Here is an 18725-nt window from a genome sequence, read left to right on the forward strand (position 1 = left end):
TTCCAGAAACCAGAAGTAAATGCCGGTTTCCAGCAACAAAAATAAAAAAATATGGTCACGTGACTTTGGGATACTGAAAATCATAAATGCAAGTGGGTTGAATACCCAAAATGTAATCACATGATCACTGGAATCCATGTCATAAATGCTTTTTTGGAGGGGAAGTATTTGTCATAATGTAAGTTGAAGGCTACCTACACATTAACTCAGCTCTTTTGTTGGAATCCGATATTGTCTTATTTATTTTCCTTTCCCTATTTTATTGTGAGCCGCCCGGAGTCCTTCGGGAGTGGGCGGCATACAAAACTAATAAACAACAAACAACAACAAATTGTGCCCAGCCATTATATCTTATTCAACAAACTATGTCTTACTGTGTGACCCTGGGATGATTTATACTAAGATACTAAGGCTGAACACAGGTATTATGTATTATGTTCTTGCTAAATTCACACATGATATACCATAAATCACTACTTATAAGCAATGGTGGCTGATTTCACACAATATGCTCTGTAGTATTACTTGATTTCAATTAAAAATGTTAACATTATGTAATGTATAACCAAGGCTTATTTTACTAAAATAGTTAATAGTTAACTTGGTATTTTAATCAAGAAAGTTAAAAAATTAAAAAAGTTAAAAAACAACAATCAAGAAAATCTAACAATTTAGCATTTAGATAAGAAGGAACTAATACTCTAATTTAAACGAATATGCCATGGCTTACTCAGGCTGTCAATTTCCACAATTAGAATTCACAAGACTCACTCTGAATTTTCAAGTTTCATTTGAAGCAAATCAAGATAATAGTCGGGTTCAAATTCAGCATCTTCTGAGGCATTACACTGTTTCAGCTCTCTTGAGTTCTCAGATACCTTCTGGGTAAACAATTATTTAAAAAATTAAAACTAATACACTATTGGCTTTTGGTAATTTCAGTTATCAGTTCACAACAAAAAGGTATGGCAACAAATGAAAATATCTTTGAAGAAAATCATCCCATTCAATGTATGAAATTATGCTATAGCCTGAGGTAAAAATATGTATAAGGGAATATATAAATTCAACTATCTTCAAGAGGAAAATTATCAAATGATTAATGAAATTAACAGCTTACACACCAAATAGCAATAGCAATAGCAATAGCAGTAGACTTATATACCGCTTCATAGGCCTTTCAGGCCTCTCTAAGCGGTTTACAGAGAGTCAGCATATTGCCCCCAACAATCTGGGTCCTCATTTTACCCACCTCGGAAGGATGGAAGGCTGAGTCAACCCTGAGCCGGTGAGATTTGAACCGCTGAACTGCTGGTCTAGCAGTAGCCTGCAGTGCTGCATTTAACCACTGCGCCACCTTGGTATTTTATTGCTTTTATGCTTCGTGAAATCAGCCTAGAAAACACAACCATGAAAACACATTTTGGGTTTTATCTTATTCCAAAATGGCTTGCTCAATGAATATTAAAGCTTGTCTTTATATAAATGCAAAGTTGTAACACCACTTCCCTTCTTTATTGTACTTCCTGGAACTGAGATTGACAGAGCAAACTATTGTGTGTACTATTCCTCAGTAATGGAGTTCCTCAAGTCTTTCAGTATCATCTACAATCATGATGAACAATGCTTGGGATAAGGGTAAAAACAACCCAAAGTCATTCTTTTGTATCTGTCAGTGTTCCAAGTAATGCACCCATAGAAAGCAGAACTCCAAGGCAAGTAGATTCCTCAAAGAACATTTTATTGGATACATCATATTGACACAACTGGTGAAAACCAACTCTGAAAGTTCCTGTGGTTTTCATCTAATTACTTTTTAATTATAAAATTTAAAAAGTTACCCTTCCCCCAAGTCATCAGTTATATTGTCCAATAGAGGTGCTGGCCAGTTGCTTGGTTACTCCACTCCTCCTCTCCCCCAGTCACGTGTTGGAATCTTCTTGGTTTGACTACAAGCCCCCAGTTAGTTATTTTCCCCTGTCCTGTCCCTTCTTCTTCCTTGTGGCAACCCTAAAGCTTCAAAGATGGCCTCAGCCACATTCACTTCAGGATTGACAATCGTTGGAAGAAGCATGGCCACGTTTCATTTTTATTCCAATTTTGGGGCTCTCTAAAGCAAATTGCTCCTATTTCATTCTTAAAACCACATTATAAACTGAGAAACAGAAATTGCATGATTATAATTTAATTACGGTATTTTGCCACTGAATATCCATGATGCATTGGGGAGCTCCCTCACACACTCCTTTCCTGAAACCTTTTGCATTTAAACACCCTGCTTGTGCCTCTTGCCTTGATTTCATAGTTCTTGCTGCCATCACCTATATGCCTGGGAATCCCTCACTTTTGGCGTACTCTCCACTATTCCCTGTGTGTCAGAGAGAGATGGGCCCCATGTTATTTTCGGCATAAATTCCTTTATGGGAGATCTATTTTCTTCAGTTGTACATCTCAGGTATTTATGGTTAAGCCACTCACTCTTATTTCATGATTCTTTTTGCTGCATGGGCTTATACTATGTAACGTTTTCCAGATTAGTTCTAAATCATTCCTTCACTAACTGCCAATAAAGGATTTGATAATTTAGTCATGTACATACCATTGGTTTTTCTAATTGTTTCACTTTCATTTCTTCTATTTCACCATTTCTTTGTTGAAGCATGTTGGGCAAAGGGTCCAGCTGGTCATGTTCTCCCTGTGAACCTATCATTCTTCGAAGATCTGCAGCCATCTGCAGCCACAAATCAAACCAAATTTTGGTCATTTTTTAATTACATGTATATGAAATATACAGGTAGTCCTCGTCTTGCAACAGTTCATTTAATGACTGTTCAAAGTTATAACTGCACTGATAAAAGCGACTTATGACTGTTTTTCACAGTTACAATATTTGCAGTATCCCCATCATCATATGATCAAAATTCAGATGCTTGGACACTGGTTCATACAGTATCTGTTCAAAAAGTAAAGGTAATCCTTGACTTACAACTTTTCATTTGGTGACCATTTAAAGTTACGACGGCACAGAAAAACTTTCAGACTTATGACCATTTGCAGCATCCCCATGGTCAAATGACCAAAATTCAGACTCAGCAACTGATTTTACGATGGTTGCAGTGTCCCAGAGTAATGTGATCGCATTTTGCAACCCTTTTGCAAAGTCAATGGGGAAGACAGATTCACTTAACAATCATGTGACTAACTTAACGTCTGCAGTGATTCACTTAACGTGGCAAGAAATGTCAAAAAATGGGGCAAACGTCACTTAACAAAATTCTCATTTAACAACATAACTTTGGGCTCAATTGTGGTCATAAGTCGAGGATTACCTGTAGTTAGCCAAGTCAGTTCTATGAGATTTAACACCAGTTCTTGTAAGTATTCGTTTGTACTGAAAATATCAACTGAAAATACCAAGCATGGGTACTCTGGAAAATGTTTTGACTAAGAATAGCACATCAACCAAAGCTAAAATCTTCCTAATATTTCATACTAATACTTTGTTTTCTACAACAGAAATAGAATGGATAAGCATTTTTCAATCTTGACAACTTTAAGATATGTAGTCTTCAACTCCCAGAATTCCCCAAGCAAGATGTGGATATTTGTGCCAGGAAGGTAACGATACATTTTGCTGGTTCATGATTAAAGAAGGCACCATTCACCATTTTTTTTTGTTTTAAGAATTCAAAAATAATTTGCGCTAGAAGGCAACTTGTTTCTAGAAAAGTAGCATTTACATAGTAAGTGATATTAATATTACACAGATGAAATAGCTTTGTTACCTAAACACAGCTTTCTTAATTCCATAGCTGTATCTCATCTTAATTCTGTAACAATTTTATATATGTACAAAACAGAAATGCTTAGCTATTAGAAAGAATAAAATTCTAGAATAAATTTTAAATTAACATACCTCGACTCTTCGCAACTGTTCTCTGGTGAAATTATGCTGTTTTTGCAATGACTGATATTTTACTTTCATGCTAATTAGATTACGTTCCATTTCTACTCCATGATCCTCTACCTATTGAAAAAAAAATCCACGTAAAGTTGGTTCACATTCTAATGCATTCAATATTTATAGCAAATTATATAGTCCTCAGAAAGCTATACAGTACAAGAGAAATTATCCATCTGCTTAGAAAGATAAATAATGAAAGTTAATAACTTTGCCATATTATTCACCAAATCAAAGCCAGGTAGCTTCTATATAATTACCAACTTATTTTAAAATCATTGCCAACATAATTATTTCCATAAGTTTGAAAGAATCTGTGAGATTACTTGATCATTACTGTTATTACTGTATGGATTAGAATCTTAAAAATTAAGTTCCTATATATTTGAATGCTACATGCATTTATTCGGCTAAATTGTTTTGAATAAAATATTGTCCTAAAGCAGGGGTGTCAAATGCAAGGCCCGGGGGGGGGGGGGTCACCTCACAGCCTCTGCTGTGTTGGAATATTTTCAGGGAGGGCTTATTTTAGTGCATGTGCTCAAAAACCAGATTGGCCTTATTATCCGGAGAGGTCTTATTTTCAGGGAAACAGGATAGACAAACTTACTAATGAATAATTGGCATGAGAAATTTTTGTTACCGAGCCTAGAGAAGTATTTCTCAACCTTGGCAATTTTAAGATGTATGGACTCCCAGAATCCTCCAGCCAGCATAGTGGCTTGGGAATTCTGAGATTTGCAGTCCATACTTTTTAAAGTTGCCAAAGTTGGGAAACCCTGTTCTAAAGGATTCAGCAGTGTTATATTGTTTCCAAACATGTAATAACTTACTACATGTACTACTAAATGTATTAAGACTTTGGTTAAAATGCTTTTTCAGAATCTTTGGAATCTGCTTTGAATGAAAAATATAATTCAAGAGAATTGATACTGAGAAGTGACTCAATATAAGAAGGCTTTGAAACTAACAATGGCTTTGTTGCAAGTAATATATTATGATTATGAAAATCGGTACCTCAGCAAATAGAGAATTGCCTTGACTGGGAAAATCCTGGGCCTGCTGTAGTGCATGGTCAAGTTGAACTTGCAGATCTTGATTCATCTCACAGGCTTCCTGAATTTGAGTAAAACATTGTTAATTTACCCAAACTAAACTCAATTTAAATTTACCCAAACTAAATGTATCTTATTTACAGAACTCTCCAATCCTGTAAATATTCCAAATTTTGAAAACACATGATAATGGCATTACATGTCACAAAACATCAACCATGGTCAGTTTGATCTAGTGTTCAAGGCATCGGGCTAGAAAGCAGGAGACTATGAAAACAAGTTGGGTGATTATTGGGCAGCTTCCTCGGGCAGCTACTATGCTTCTGGCAAAATAAAACACTGAATTAAATACATATTTCACTTGATATAGTGGAACAATTTTCCTTTAATACCATGAACAGGAGAGCTTGCATTCAATGAGCTGAGGAGGAGCCAACTGCATACAGCCACAATAATGGGAGAAAAAATCTTTCTTTTAATAGTCACAGGGTGGCTATAGAAGTCCTTCAAGGGTGCTTTAATTTGACAATGCATTACGTGAAGCATCTTTTCAAAGCTACATTAAGGAAGAGTAAAACTAAGCTGCTGTGTTGTTTCATTTTGCATCACTTCTGGGCCCTTTTCCAGCAAAGCCCCACCAGGCTTAACATGGATGGCCACTTATACAGAAAAAATTAAGCTTCATCATAGCATTTCTCCCAAAGGAAGCAGCAATCCTCACCTTAGAATTTGCATCTGTTTGGGGGTTCTCCTTTTGCTCCCAAAGGCTTCTTATGTTCACAATGTCTCCAGCCACAATGTCCTAGGAAGAACACAGACGTGATGAGAGATGTTTGAAGTGCCCTCTGTGAAAAGGTCTTTATGTTTTGCAAGTCAGGTCAAATCTAGAGTCCATATAGGTTCCATTTGGTTGATGACATTTATAACCGGACATCATTTTCATCACAAGATCAATCTCTGTAGAAGAAATTGTATCTTTCCAATGGTAGGGATTTGACCACATTTTAAAAAAAAAAAGTTACCTTGCAGGGCATTGATTTTGCAGATGACTGAGCCATTTCACCAGTCTCCCAGAGGCTTTTTATGCTGGCCACTGCGGCACTATTGGTAGGAAGGTCAATGGAAGGTTGGCGCACTGGCTTCGGAGTTTTGCTGGAGATCTGCAAAATAATACAAGGGTGAACTGGCTTTCTAGTTTCAAAAAAACCTCTCTCTCATAGTCAAGTTTCTTTATGAAGCACTGAGTTGATGCATCCGTTAGGGAGAATCAGCATTATGGTAGCCATCCAATTTAGCAACTGATCAGAAAATGTCCATCCCTCACAGCCTTTGTGCCAATATAATAGCAATAGTGCTTAGACTTATATTCCATCCCATGGTGCTTTACTGTTCTGACCTAGGTTTCCTGAGAAAGCATAAACCACAATCTTAGTCCCCCAAACCCTCTTTTATTTATATGGCTGTGACTGATGATCATTCACAGCCCAACAGAAGATTCCGACAGATGTCTGCTCTAGTTGCCATAGTCTTTTTGGGTAACGTTGATAAGCACCCACCTTTATCTCCCTTAAAATGCTGCCAGAGACCTAATTGCCAATTAGTTTTGCAAGGCCAAACCTAGCAAGAGTCATATGGAACTTATCAGATCTTGAACCTACCAGATGAACTAATTGCTTCCTGCAAAGGTACATTTGCTCCTTTTTTTGTCTTATGGGGGGGGGGGGGCAATCATCTCCAAGCCTTTCTCCCAAGTCATCCCTTTTTTCTTAATTGTTCTTGCCTTCTGGCAGCTCTGTGCATGTGCACACTGGGAACAGGCTCCCACTGTTCCTCTGCCTTGCTGATGTCAGGCTCCGGAGGCTGACATCACTATCAGATGGCCCTCGTTCCCTCTCTGCCTTCAACACAGAGCCTTTGTCCGAGCCTTCCCCAGACTTGAGGACTGGCCCATGTTCCTCCCCAACCTCCTCACTGTCCGACTCTGCTGCCGGCTCCACAGGCCGCTGGCAGACCACAACATTTACATCCCTCTCTGGGTAGTTTACAATATCAGCACATTCCCCCCTAACAATCTGGGTCCTCATTTTACCGCTCTCCAAGGGATGGAAGGCTGAGTCAATCTTGAGTTAGTCAGGATCAAACTCTGCTGTGGGCAGAGTAACCTGCAATACTACATTCTAACCTCTGCACCACCATGGCTCTAATCTTTCATCAATGGCCATGCAAAGAAAAACAGTGCAAGAAAGCTCAAACACCTGTGGCGCACACACATTGCCTTCATTTCATAGTCATAAATCAGTTACATCAGATAAGACAAAGGATAATGCCATCATGGGTTAGAATACCAGAAGAAGGTGGATTTTAGCCCATTGGGAATTAATTGCCAAACAAAATATTATAATACAACTCTACTTTTTTGGCTGCCATGGAAAGGAGGACATCTGCAAAAACACATCAAAAGCTAAAATCTTGCATGGGTGACAGTAGTGCTCAGTTAACTTGCCAATGAGTGAAAATCAATGGACTTATGCTTTTGAATGGGCTTGCTGTAACACATTTTTTAAGATGACTCTGAAAGTACTTCTTTGAAAAGCTTGTCAAAGTCAGTGAGTTTAAACTCACCTCAACGGCTTGAGTGTATTGCTCAAGTTTATCATCAATCTTGGAAACTGGAAGTGGTGCTTGGGTCTTCTTCATACTGTTACTGGAAGGAAAGAAGATGGTAGAAAGGGTGCTTACCACAGACCCAACATTTCAGAGCCTAAACACCATTGTTTATTTAGAATTATGACCAGTGATTTCCACAATTTGCATAGAACACATAGCACGCTGAATGGCAATGTGGCTTACTTATTTATGGCTTAGTTTTTGGATGAACCCCAGCGAGGATGATTTTCTAAATCATGATTCATGGTTATCTGTATCAAATGGAGTTTATTTAGTAGCCTTTAGTGCAGAGAAGAGCAAGAAAGAGGATTAGGGGACTGGAGGCTAAAACATACAAAGAATGGTTGCAGGAACTGGACCTGGCTAGTCTAGGGAAGAGAAGGACCAGGGGAGACAGGAAAGCATCTTCTAATATTTGAGGGGCTGCCCCAGAGAGGAGTTAGGGGGTCAAGCTATTCTCCAAAGCCCCTGAAGGCCAGAGAAGGAAGAATGGATGGAAACTGACCAAGGAGAGATTCAACCTGGAAATAAGGAGGAATTTCCTGACAATCAACCCATGGAAGAGAAGTTGCCTTCGGAAGTTGTGGGAGCTTCATCCCTGGAGACTTTCAAGAAGAGACTAGACTGGACTGCCCTCAGCCAAGGTGGCGCAGTGGTTAAATGCAGCACTGCAGGCTACTGCTAGATCAGCAGTTCAGCGGTTCAAATCTCACCGGCTCAGGGTTGACTCAGCCTTCCATCCTTCCGAGGTGGGTAAAATGAGGACCCAGATTGTTGGGGGCAATATGCTGACTCTCTGTAAACCGCTTAGAGAGGCCTGAAAGGCCTATGAAGCGGTATATAAGTCTACTGCTATTGCTATTGCTCTGTCAGAAATGGTGTAGGGTCTGCTGTTTGGCCAGGGATTGAACTAGTTGACCTAGTCTAGAGAAAAGAAGGACTAGGGGAGACATGATAGCAGTCTTCCACTATCTCAGGGGTTGCCCCAAAGAAGAGGGAGTCAAACGATTCTCCAAGTCACCTGAGGGCAGGACAAGAAGCAATGGGTGGAAACTAATCAAGGAGAGAAGCAACTTAGAACTAAGGAGAAATTTCCTGACACAACAATTAATCAGTGGAACAGAAGTTGCCTTTGGAAGTTGTGGGAGCTTCATCCCTGGAGGCTTTCAAGAAGAGACTGGACTGCCATCTGTCAGAAATGACATAGGGTCTCCTGCTTGGGTGGGGGGTTGGACTAGATGACCTCTAAGGTCCCTTCCAACTCTGTTCATCTAAATCTTAAAGACACCCCCCCCCCCAGTTCCACACTCACAGCCTCCGTTTTTGCTCTCGCTTACCTCTCCCAGTGACGAAAGAGCAGAGAAGAAGGACTGTGGAGACCCAGAAGAATTGTCAGAGATTGATCTGGCTGACTGGAGTCTTACTGTGAAACGAGAAAATGGGGAAGACAATTAGCAAGAGACTGGAGCTGCAGGGGACGTTTTCTTCCAAGCGAGGCCCTTGGTGAGTGGACTTCAATTCCCACAATCCTCCTGCGATCATGGCTACCGCTGAGAATTCTGGGATTTGAAGTCCATGCAGATGGAAGACCACGCCTGTAATGTTAGTGAATGAACGAGTTTTTCATGCTTACGACTGCTTCAGTGTCCTTACGGTCACGCGGTCAAAATTCAAGCGCTTGGCAACAGGCACGTATTTATGCCGGTCCCCTTTTGCGATCTTCTGACAAGCCAAGTCCGGGGGGGAGCCGGATTCACTTAACGACCGTGTGACTAACAAACTGCAGTGGTTCACTTAAGCACGGTGGCAAGAAAGGTCGCGAAATGGGGCAAAACTCACTTAGCCACAGAAAATTTGGGCTCAATTGTGGTCGTAAGTCGAGGACTACCCTTACTCCCGACCCTGCTGCTCAAGGGCCCCTTAAAAGCCCCTCCACACACATTCCCAAGTGGCTCTTGTTTCCCTGGGTTCTTCTTACATGAGGAAACAGACCACAAAGGGGTCCTATTTTGGCCCTCGGGTGATGGCAGTCGCATCTCGGAGAGGCTGCTGTAGGGCATTCGGCCTTCGGCCTTCCTCTTCTTCCCTTCCTGCGCCTGGAAATTGGGTTAAGAAGTGGGATAATGTCAGGGTTCCAAATAGCATCCAAAATTAAACCAGAGTCCGAGGCAAAGGATTCCTCTAAGTTCCAATTGATTAAAAGAGCCATGTTGGCACATCGGGGGAAACCCGAATCTGAAAGCTTCCTGGTTTTCCCCACCCAGTTGAAAGTTCAAGATCTTGCCCCCCACACCCACAAGTCCATCCCATGGTCCTATCTTCCACTGCCACACTGGCAGTTCCACCCATCTACATCCAGCCAGGTGCAGGAACAAAAGTGACCTTGACTTTCTAAGAAGAATGTTGTTATGGCTACATATCATCTAACTCCTTACAATTCCCCCCTCCCGTTTTCCCACCATAGAAAATGCATAGTAGAATACTAGAAGGTGTGGCAGGCCAAAGACCCACAAGAAAAGATGGCTGCAGGCCTGACAGGTGGAGAATAAACAAATGTATGTTGGAAAGACTCCTGACTGAATTATCTACAGCAGCAGGTTAAGAAATGCCCAATTCTTGGGCTTCGAGGGGAGGAGCTGCCGCCGTCGGGAGCTCAACAAAGCTCCTGCCAGGACTCTGGTTCGTATATATTATAAGATCTATAGATATCTCCCCTTTCTGGCAGAAAGGGGCAGGGAGAAGGTCAGTCGTTAGGATCTCTTTGTAATTCATAGCTTTTCTTTTTGCTGTGAATGGAGAAGAGGTTCAACATTAGCTGAGCCTTTACTCCGGCCAGTTTTCCGCGCTGCCTTTTTTGCAGCCTAGGCAGATTGCCTCCCCCCCCAGGACAAAGCTAAGCTATTTAAAAGCCAATCCGGGCGGGGAACATTCCCGAGGAATTTCTTCTATTACTATTTAAAATACCAGCTTCAATTTCGCAAAAGGCTCCCTTTCTTTTTTAGCTGCGTCACAAGATGGCGATCTCGTAGCTTTTGTGTTTGATCTGACGTAGCTAGTTGACCCTACCCTCCTGAAGGCTTCTCCGTACTAATTGCTAAAAGATTAACTGAGGGGAGCACAGACTTTGATTTTTGGCTCGCTTGATTGCTTGTCTTTTATTTTTATTCTGGAATGGCTCCCAAACCTAAACAGAAGCGCTTCCTTAATAACATATCTCCAAAAACTGCTATGAAGTCGCTACCCTTGTCTCCTACACCCTCCACGGGAGACTTGCTAACACAAGAATTCCTTCTCAAAACGCTTAATGATTTCAGAGAGGAGATTAATCAACTGATATCGGATTTATGTGATCAATTTGATGCTAAAATTGCTCAGGCAAAGCAGGATATGATCGGAGTAATGACAGTCATGACAGATTATATTGCTGAAACGGAGGACAAATTGGAACTTTTGGAAGAAACTAACCTTAATCTGATATCAAAAATTCAAACGTTAGAACAGGAAATTGAATCTGCCCAAAAAGAACTTGTCATGATAAATTATAACAAGACTGCCTTTGCTATACGAGTTAGAGGACTGCGTGAAAACCAACAGGAGAATTTGAAACAGACATTCTTTGAGGCTTTCAGTCGCTTGGTGGGAAGTCCGGGACTTAACTTTGATTGGCAGATTCAAAGAATTTACCGCCAGAATTCCTGGGTAGCAAAACAGCGACAGCTTCCGAGGGACATAATAATATACTTTACTACAAGGGAATCTAGAAATGAGATAATACAGAGGCTCTACGGAAAGAGGTTGAGAATTGATGGGGAAGACTTGATTGTTTTTAAAGAGATACCATTTCAAATATTAAGAACAAGAAGACAGTACGCTTTCTTAACCGAAGAACTCAGAAACTCTCAGATTTCATACAAATGGGAAGTCCCAGCTGGTATTACAGTTACATTTGGCAACCAAAAACACCGCATTAACTCCGTCTGTGAAGCCCGAAAATTTTACTACGAGACCCTGAAGGCGGGACTTCCTGATTCATCCGGATCTGGGGAGAGACAAGGAGAAGGAGAAGACAAACAGCGAGACACGTGGCTACAAGGCGGAGGGTGTTGTTTTTCTCTTCCGGAAGGGCAGAAGACTAAAGAATAAAGACTAAGCGATGTTTTTAAAGTTTTATGATTTCCGTCTGGGATAAAATGGAAAAGTGGCATATCGATGATGAGACATGGAGACTGAAAGAAGCGTTGCTGATTGTGGACATATATTGTACAGAAGTTTTGTCTGAACTCTAACTCAAATTGTGCATGAATTATTTTCTTAGGCGAGGAGAGCGGAAATTGTGATCTTTTTGAGTTGCGGTTTGGGACGAACGGAGTTGGGAGGTGCGTGGGAGAGGGAAGGGCAGCGAAAGTTTAATTAGATTACCTGGGGCTAGAACGCAAGCTGATGTTTGTTTGAGTTGCTATATCAATATAAGGTTAAGAAAGATTGGTCGGAGAATCTTCAGGAAAGTGGAGTAAACATGGGAGGAGCAATGAATGTGGATAAAATATATATGTGGATATGGATAAAGGCAGGGTGGAAGGTAAAAAATTTATATGTGGAGGTGGGTAAGGATAGAAAGGGAGGTGTTGGAAATGAAAAATGAAAGAAGTATTTGAGTTTAATGGTGTTATAGAAAGGTTTGGATATTTGGATAAAAAAGAGATAAATTAAAGGTCTGAATAGATAGACAAAGCAAGGAGACTTTTAGTTGGGGAATTCTAATTGATCAACTTACCTGGCTCTAATACAGTTTGAAACCCTGCAAGTAGCAAAATAATCGAAATTTGGAATGAGTCACATTGTTTAAGATTTACAGATAATGGGAAGCTGTGTTAACGTAGTGGGTTTATTGACCCTTTTTGTTTCTTTCTTCTTTTTGTGTGTGAGTGTGGGTGTTTTTTTTTTTTTGTTTATTTCTTATTTTCTACTATTTTTCCTTTTTCTTTTTGGCTTTACTTTTACCTTATTTTTTTAATTTTAAAGTTAGCTGGCCTTATTATACTCAAATGCTTGTTAAAGAATTATGCCGGGCATGGGACCTGCGAAGCCGTAAGGGGGTTAGGGAGGGGGGATTATAGGGGGGAGGGGGGAGGGTGGAATTACAGCTTCAATCCTTAGAACAATAAGAATTCACTTGTGTACTGCGGCTCGTTTTTCTTTTTTTTTCCTTTTTTTCTTTTTCTACTTTTATTGTAAAAAACAAATTGAATTGTATGGATACACCAAAGTGAGGAGAAGAGGGAAAGAGAAGGGAGAAGTAAAGAGGGAGTGAGAGGGAATGTAAGGAGGGTGAAATGGAGGGAGGGGGAGATGTCTGAGGGGGTAGGGAAGTAGAAGAGGGGAATGCTGGAGGGGTGAAAGGAAAGTTGGAGGGGGAGAAGAGAGGGTGTATGGGGGAATGAAGTGTTATGTTGGTTTTTTTTTTCCTTTTTTCTTTTTTTTATGCACAGTATATAAGTGATTGTATAAAATGAAAATGAAAATGAAATAAAAATATCCAGTCAAAAAAAAAAAAAAAGAAATGCCCAATTCTTGCATTCAGAATAACCATAATTTTAAGATCAAACAATCGCAATCAATCACAGAAGGATCTTGATAAAACTTGAACATTGGGCACCATTGAAATTCAATGGTGAAAAAAGGAAGGTTCTACACTTACCAAGAAAAACGAAATGCACAGGTACAGTATATGTAGTACCTTGCTCAATAGTAGTAACTGAGAGAGGGATCTTGGAATCCTAGTGGACAACCATCTAAATAGGAGCCAGCCGTGTGCAGCAGCTGCCCAAAAAGCCAACCCAGTTCTAGGCTGCATAAAAAGAGGGATAGAATCAAGATCCCGTGAAGTGTTAATACCACTTTACAAGGCCTTGGGAAGGCCACACTTGGAATACGGCATCCAGTTTTGGTCGCCACGATGTAGAAAAGATGTGGAGATTCTAGAAAGAGTGCAGAGAAGAGCAAGAAAGAGGATTAGGGGACTGGAGGCTAAAACATGAATTATTGCAGGAACTGGGTGTGTCTAGTTTAATGAAAAGAAGGACCAGGGGAGACAGGATAGCAGTCTTCCAATATCTCAGGGGCTGCCCCAAAGAAGAGGGAGTCAAAATATTCTCCAAGGCACCTGAGGGCAGAACAAGAAGCAATGGGTGGAAACTAATCAAGGAGAGAAGCAACTTAGAACTAAGGAGAAATTTCCTGACAGAACAATTAATCAGTGGAACAGAAGTTGCCTCCAGAAGTTGTGAATGCCCCAACACTGGAAATCTTTAAGAAGAGGTTGGATAGCCATTTGTCTGAAAAGGTATAGGGCAGTGATGGCGAACCTATGACACGCGTGTCAGTGCTGCGTAGCCATTTGGGGTGACACGCACAGGATTTCATGCGATTCATCCTCGGCTCCTGCACGGAGCCGAGGATGAAAGAATCTGTGCTGGAGGAACGGGGGGGGGGGACGTGTGATCTCCCCCGCCCACACTCACTTACTGTATCGCCACCACCCCTTTCTGAGCGCAGGGGCTGCTGGTAAGGCGTGCGTGCCGTGCGCACACACGTCATCAGCGCGGCGAGGGAGAACCCACAGGAGAGGAGCGCGGGAACAGTGCGCGCCTCTCTCCAGTCAGGCCGGCACAGAGAGTCTACAAAAAAGTCACTAATAGGCAGGTTAGTTAAAGAATTCGCCCTCCCCCTCACTTATCTCAATTCACGGCAGGGCTGTGGAGTCTGCTGCTTCCAGCTCCACGTCCTCATCAACATGCCGCTCCAGCCCACCCCCGCTATGAATATTCATATTCTTCGCCCTCGCGTCACTAGGAATATTCATAGCAGGGGCGGGCTGGAGCGGCATGTTGATGAGGACGTGGAGCTGGAAGCAGCCGACTCCACAGCCCTGGTTCACGGCACCCCAAACAAGTTCAATAATATCAAGGGCAACACAGAAATCGACTGATGAACAAAGAAGTTACTAAGCAGGTATGTTAAATAATTTGTTTTTGGTTTATTAAATACAATTATATATTGCAATTATACATTTGTGTAGTTTAAACTATAAATTGCGCAAAATTATGTTTTTGTCAAAGTGACACACAACGCGAGTTATGCTCGATTTTTTGCCGATTTTTGACACACCACGCCAAAAAGGTTGCCCATCACTGCCCTAGACCATTTGAGACAAGTGGCTGTCCAATCTCTTGTTAGAAACCTGCAGTGATGAAGCACCCATGATTTCTGGTGGCAAGTTGTCCCACTGGTTAATTTTTTTTATTGTTAGGAAGTTTTTCCTTAGTTCCAGGTTGAATCTCTCTTGGATTAGTTTCTATCATTTCTTGTCCTGCCTTCTGATGCTTTGGAGAATAGCTTGACTCCCCTCCTCTTTGTGGCAGCCTCTCAAGTATCGGAAGAGTGCTATCATGTCTCCCCTGGTCCTTTTTTCTCTCCACACTGGCCCAACCCAAATCCTGTAGCCGTTCTTCGTATGTTTTAGTCTTTAATCACCTTAGTTGCTCTTCTCTGAACTTTTTCCAAAACCTCAACATTTTCCCATCGGAATGGGAAGTAATAAAGAAGATATTAGATTGTGCAGAAATGAACAGCTTGACATTGAGAATAAAGGACAAAGAGGAATTAGTGTACTACAGGACATGGGGGCGGTTTTACAAGTGGTTTGAAAAAAGGTATAAATAGAAAGAAAAAGGACCAAAACATGAAACAAAGATCTCCGACAACACATGATAAATACAGGGGGAGAGGAAATAAGAAAATATTAAAATGCAAATATACAGACGGAAAAATGATATGAATTGACATATGTTAAATAACAATTCTAAGAATGCATATCTAAGAATGAATTTGAAAGGAAAAATAAAAAACTCGCTACAAAAAAAAACATCTTTTAAAGCCATCTTCATTGACAATTTCATTTTGTAAATGAAGATGGCTTTATGTTGTTAGTTTTGTTTGTTTAAAAAAAATGTTTTTTTTTCGTAATGTGGGGACCAAAAATGGATGCAGTATTCCAGGTGCGGCCTCACCAAGGCTTTATAAAGCGGCACTAAGATTTCACGTGGTTTTGATTCTATGCCTAATCCTTTCCTTCGCTGGGGCTGCAAAGCTGAAGGATTCCAGGCTGGTTTTCCTTCTTTACAACCAAACCATCATTTGGTCAATTGTGAGCTTTTCTTGTCAATTGTGGCCTAGACCAGCTGTTCTCAAATATTTTGGAGTTGCGGGGGGCTTTGCATTCTTTAAAATGATGGGGGGACCCCCAAAGAGCATTGGTTCCTGTGGGTTATATCGATTGATATTTATTGTGTTAGATGTTTTTAAGTGTTTATTTGATTTCGGGGGTTCCCAGGAGCACTGGTCTAGGTCAGTGGTTCCCAAACTTGGCAACTTTAAGACTTAAGCTCTGGCTGGAGAATTCTGGGAGTTGAAGTCCACAAGTCTTAAAGTTGCCAAGTTTGGGAACCACTGACCTAGGTGATACAATACATGGATAAGAATATTATTGTGGCTTGTGGATTGCAGCTATTGGTTTCACGGCTGGCATGAAATCAGGAGGGCACAAAATATGATTCTTTTTTTTGTGGCACCCCCAGATTTCCCATAATGTGGGGCCAAACCTTGGCCCTTTGCTTGCATTAGGGGGTGGAGCTGTTTTAATAGGCAAATAGCACCAACACCCCGCCACCATCACAGTCAAACGCGAGCTGACTTGTGTTGTGACTTGGTGCAACAAACTCTGATTGTGTCACTGGATCAGCGATCTCAATCCAACCGGAGGGAGGCTGGTGATAGATTGGGAGAAATCAGCCACGTGAAGTCATTGTCATGCTCCCGTTGGAGTCTGAATCTGCGGGGAAAATGAGCTGGAACTGGAGAGCGAAGGGGCGGCTTCGTTGGCTTGGGAGGAAAATGGGGAAGGGGAAGGCCACCAGGCCTTTCAGGATTGGGATGCCTTGTAGGCAGGGAGGAAGTGGGGACAGGAGGATCAAGAGAGACTAAGCGGCGAACATGAGAGACAGAGCTAAGACGAGGAGCAAGGACCACCCGCTCCTGACCCAAGAGCACGGAGAGTAGAGAGAAGGCGAGAACAGTGCAGAATGACCCGGCTACAAAGGAGGAGAACGCACAAGGCACACCTGGGACTGAGACTTCAGGAGATGCTGTGGGGAGGAACAAACACTAAATTCCTGAGGTATTTAAGTGCCGACGTTTGAACTTTCCTGGATTCCTTGCATTCTTTCGGGATTTCTTATAGTTGTTTGTGTGTGTGTTGCCTCTGTGCCGTGCCATCACAGTTGTGGTCCCCAACCTTTCCGACTTTGGGGAGCGGCCATGGATGAGAGACAGAACAGTTCCATGTGAGCAGCAGGAGAATGCATGCCTGTCACCTTTGCACGGCCAGGTCCAAATGGGCCACAGTCCAGTACCTGCCCGGGAACTGAGGACCCCCGATGCAAAGGGTAGCAAAACCGTGTTTACTCACCAAGTGTAGGTCCTGTAGTTGACGCTGCTTTTCGCTCGGCCCGACGTGGACGAGGTGGTTGAAGTCGCTCGGGGAAGAGATGAGCTTAGCGCGGAGGCTGGGGTTGCGCATCATTTCTCTGTGAGGGAGAGAGGAGGGGCAGCGCCTAGCACGGGGCACCCTGCTCAGAGGTGCCAGCCAGCTGGCAGCGGATCAAAGCCACACAACTCCCTGAGACGCTTCCCGGCGGGGTTCACCCAACTACCTTCACTTCCTCCCTCCCTTCGGTCTTCCACCTCAACTTAACGACGGCGCTCAGGGACTAGAATTTCCATTGCTAAGCAATGCAGAACTACATTCTTTATTTAGCATACGGTCAATGTTCCCTCTAATTTTTTTTCAGTGTGAGCGGAAAAGTATAGTCTTTGAGCTGCACAGTTTCATGCCTGAGCACCTAAGAGAGCAACAGTTTGAACTGCTGTCTCGTCTGCTGGACATTTGCGCAACATTCCAAGCGTCAAGCGCCAATTGCGAGCGAGGTTTCAGCCTGAGGAATGCCAGGCATGAAATGTGCCACTCAAAGACTATACTTTTCCGCTCACCCTGAAAAAAAAAGGCTCTCTGCTCAGCTTTTAGATTGTTAGACTGGCTAGAGAGAGACATGGCACCAACAGGGTCCTGGCCTGGGTCCTGGCATTTTGCAGGCAACCTGTCCTCTCACATTCCTTTGGAATGCAACCCATCACATTTGAATCAGATTTTGCAAATTATCCTATTAAAAGATAATCCTATTATTCTAAAATATGACTAACTCGATATTAAAAATGTAAATATTTAATCCTGATAAATAATAGCAGTAATTGTTATTTAGTATGATTAAAATCAGTATTGATATATCAATATAATATCTATCAAAATTGACAATAAACACTAAAATAACAATACAAATATATAATGTGGAATATAAATGTAATAAATATAATATATAAATGCAACATAAATGTAATAAAATAATTTATCATGAAACTCTCCCCCTTTAAAGTAGTAAGATCAATTAAATAGTCTAGCAAGTTTGGACAATATGCTATATGTTATGTTACTTAAGAATATATATACCTCAGAATCAGATACAACATCCACATCATTTCCAACTGAGTCAATAAAATCATATGCCATGCCAAAACTATTTTAAATAAAGATATGAAATTAATCAAGTATTGCATTTATTTTTCAAAATGAATGTACAATTTTTTTTATTATTTAAGTTTTGTACCCTATCTTTTCTAACTAACGTTAACTTTAAAAAGATGTTACATCAGACTACAATACAAGTAATTAAATGAAGACTAAAATAAGTGTTTTGGCATATTGAGCTTTTTATATTTCTTTCTTATATTGCTTCCTTAGTTGAGAACTTGCTCCTCAGCTTACTTATGCATTAACTGTTTGTTGCTTTTATGGTTTATTCATTCACTGCTCCATCTTCAGTTTTTTTCACAGGGGGCAGGGCTTCCTTCCTTCCTTCCTTCCTTCCTTC

General features: G+C 41.3%; 1 pseudogene across 1 annotated transcript in view; it reads right to left on the reverse strand.

Moving 5' to 3' along the window:
- The window catches only part of LOC148042281 (serine/threonine-protein kinase MRCK gamma-like), a 68774-nt pseudogene that overhangs the window by 31085 nt on the left and 18964 nt on the right, over positions 1–18725 (reverse strand). The window contains exons 12-20 of the transcript XR_015695223.1: positions 17210–17327; positions 9662–9779; positions 9021–9106; positions 6039–6176; positions 5738–5818; positions 4979–5077; positions 3917–4027; positions 2600–2731; positions 772–881 (exon numbers count right to left, since the gene is read on the reverse strand). The product of XR_015695223.1 is annotated as a serine/threonine-protein kinase MRCK gamma-like (transcript). The remainder of the gene's footprint in view (positions 1–771; positions 882–2599; positions 2732–3916; positions 4028–4978; positions 5078–5737; positions 5819–6038; positions 6177–9020; positions 9107–9661; positions 9780–17209; positions 17328–18725) is intronic.

Source organism: Thamnophis sirtalis, unplaced genomic scaffold (assembly GCF_051295495.1).
Source record: "Thamnophis sirtalis isolate CommonGarterSnake01/CBP01778 unplaced genomic scaffold, rThaSir2_p1.2 scaffold_19, whole genome shotgun sequence".
In the NCBI taxonomy this organism is placed as follows: Eukaryota; Metazoa; Chordata; class Lepidosauria; order Squamata; family Natricidae; genus Thamnophis; species Thamnophis sirtalis.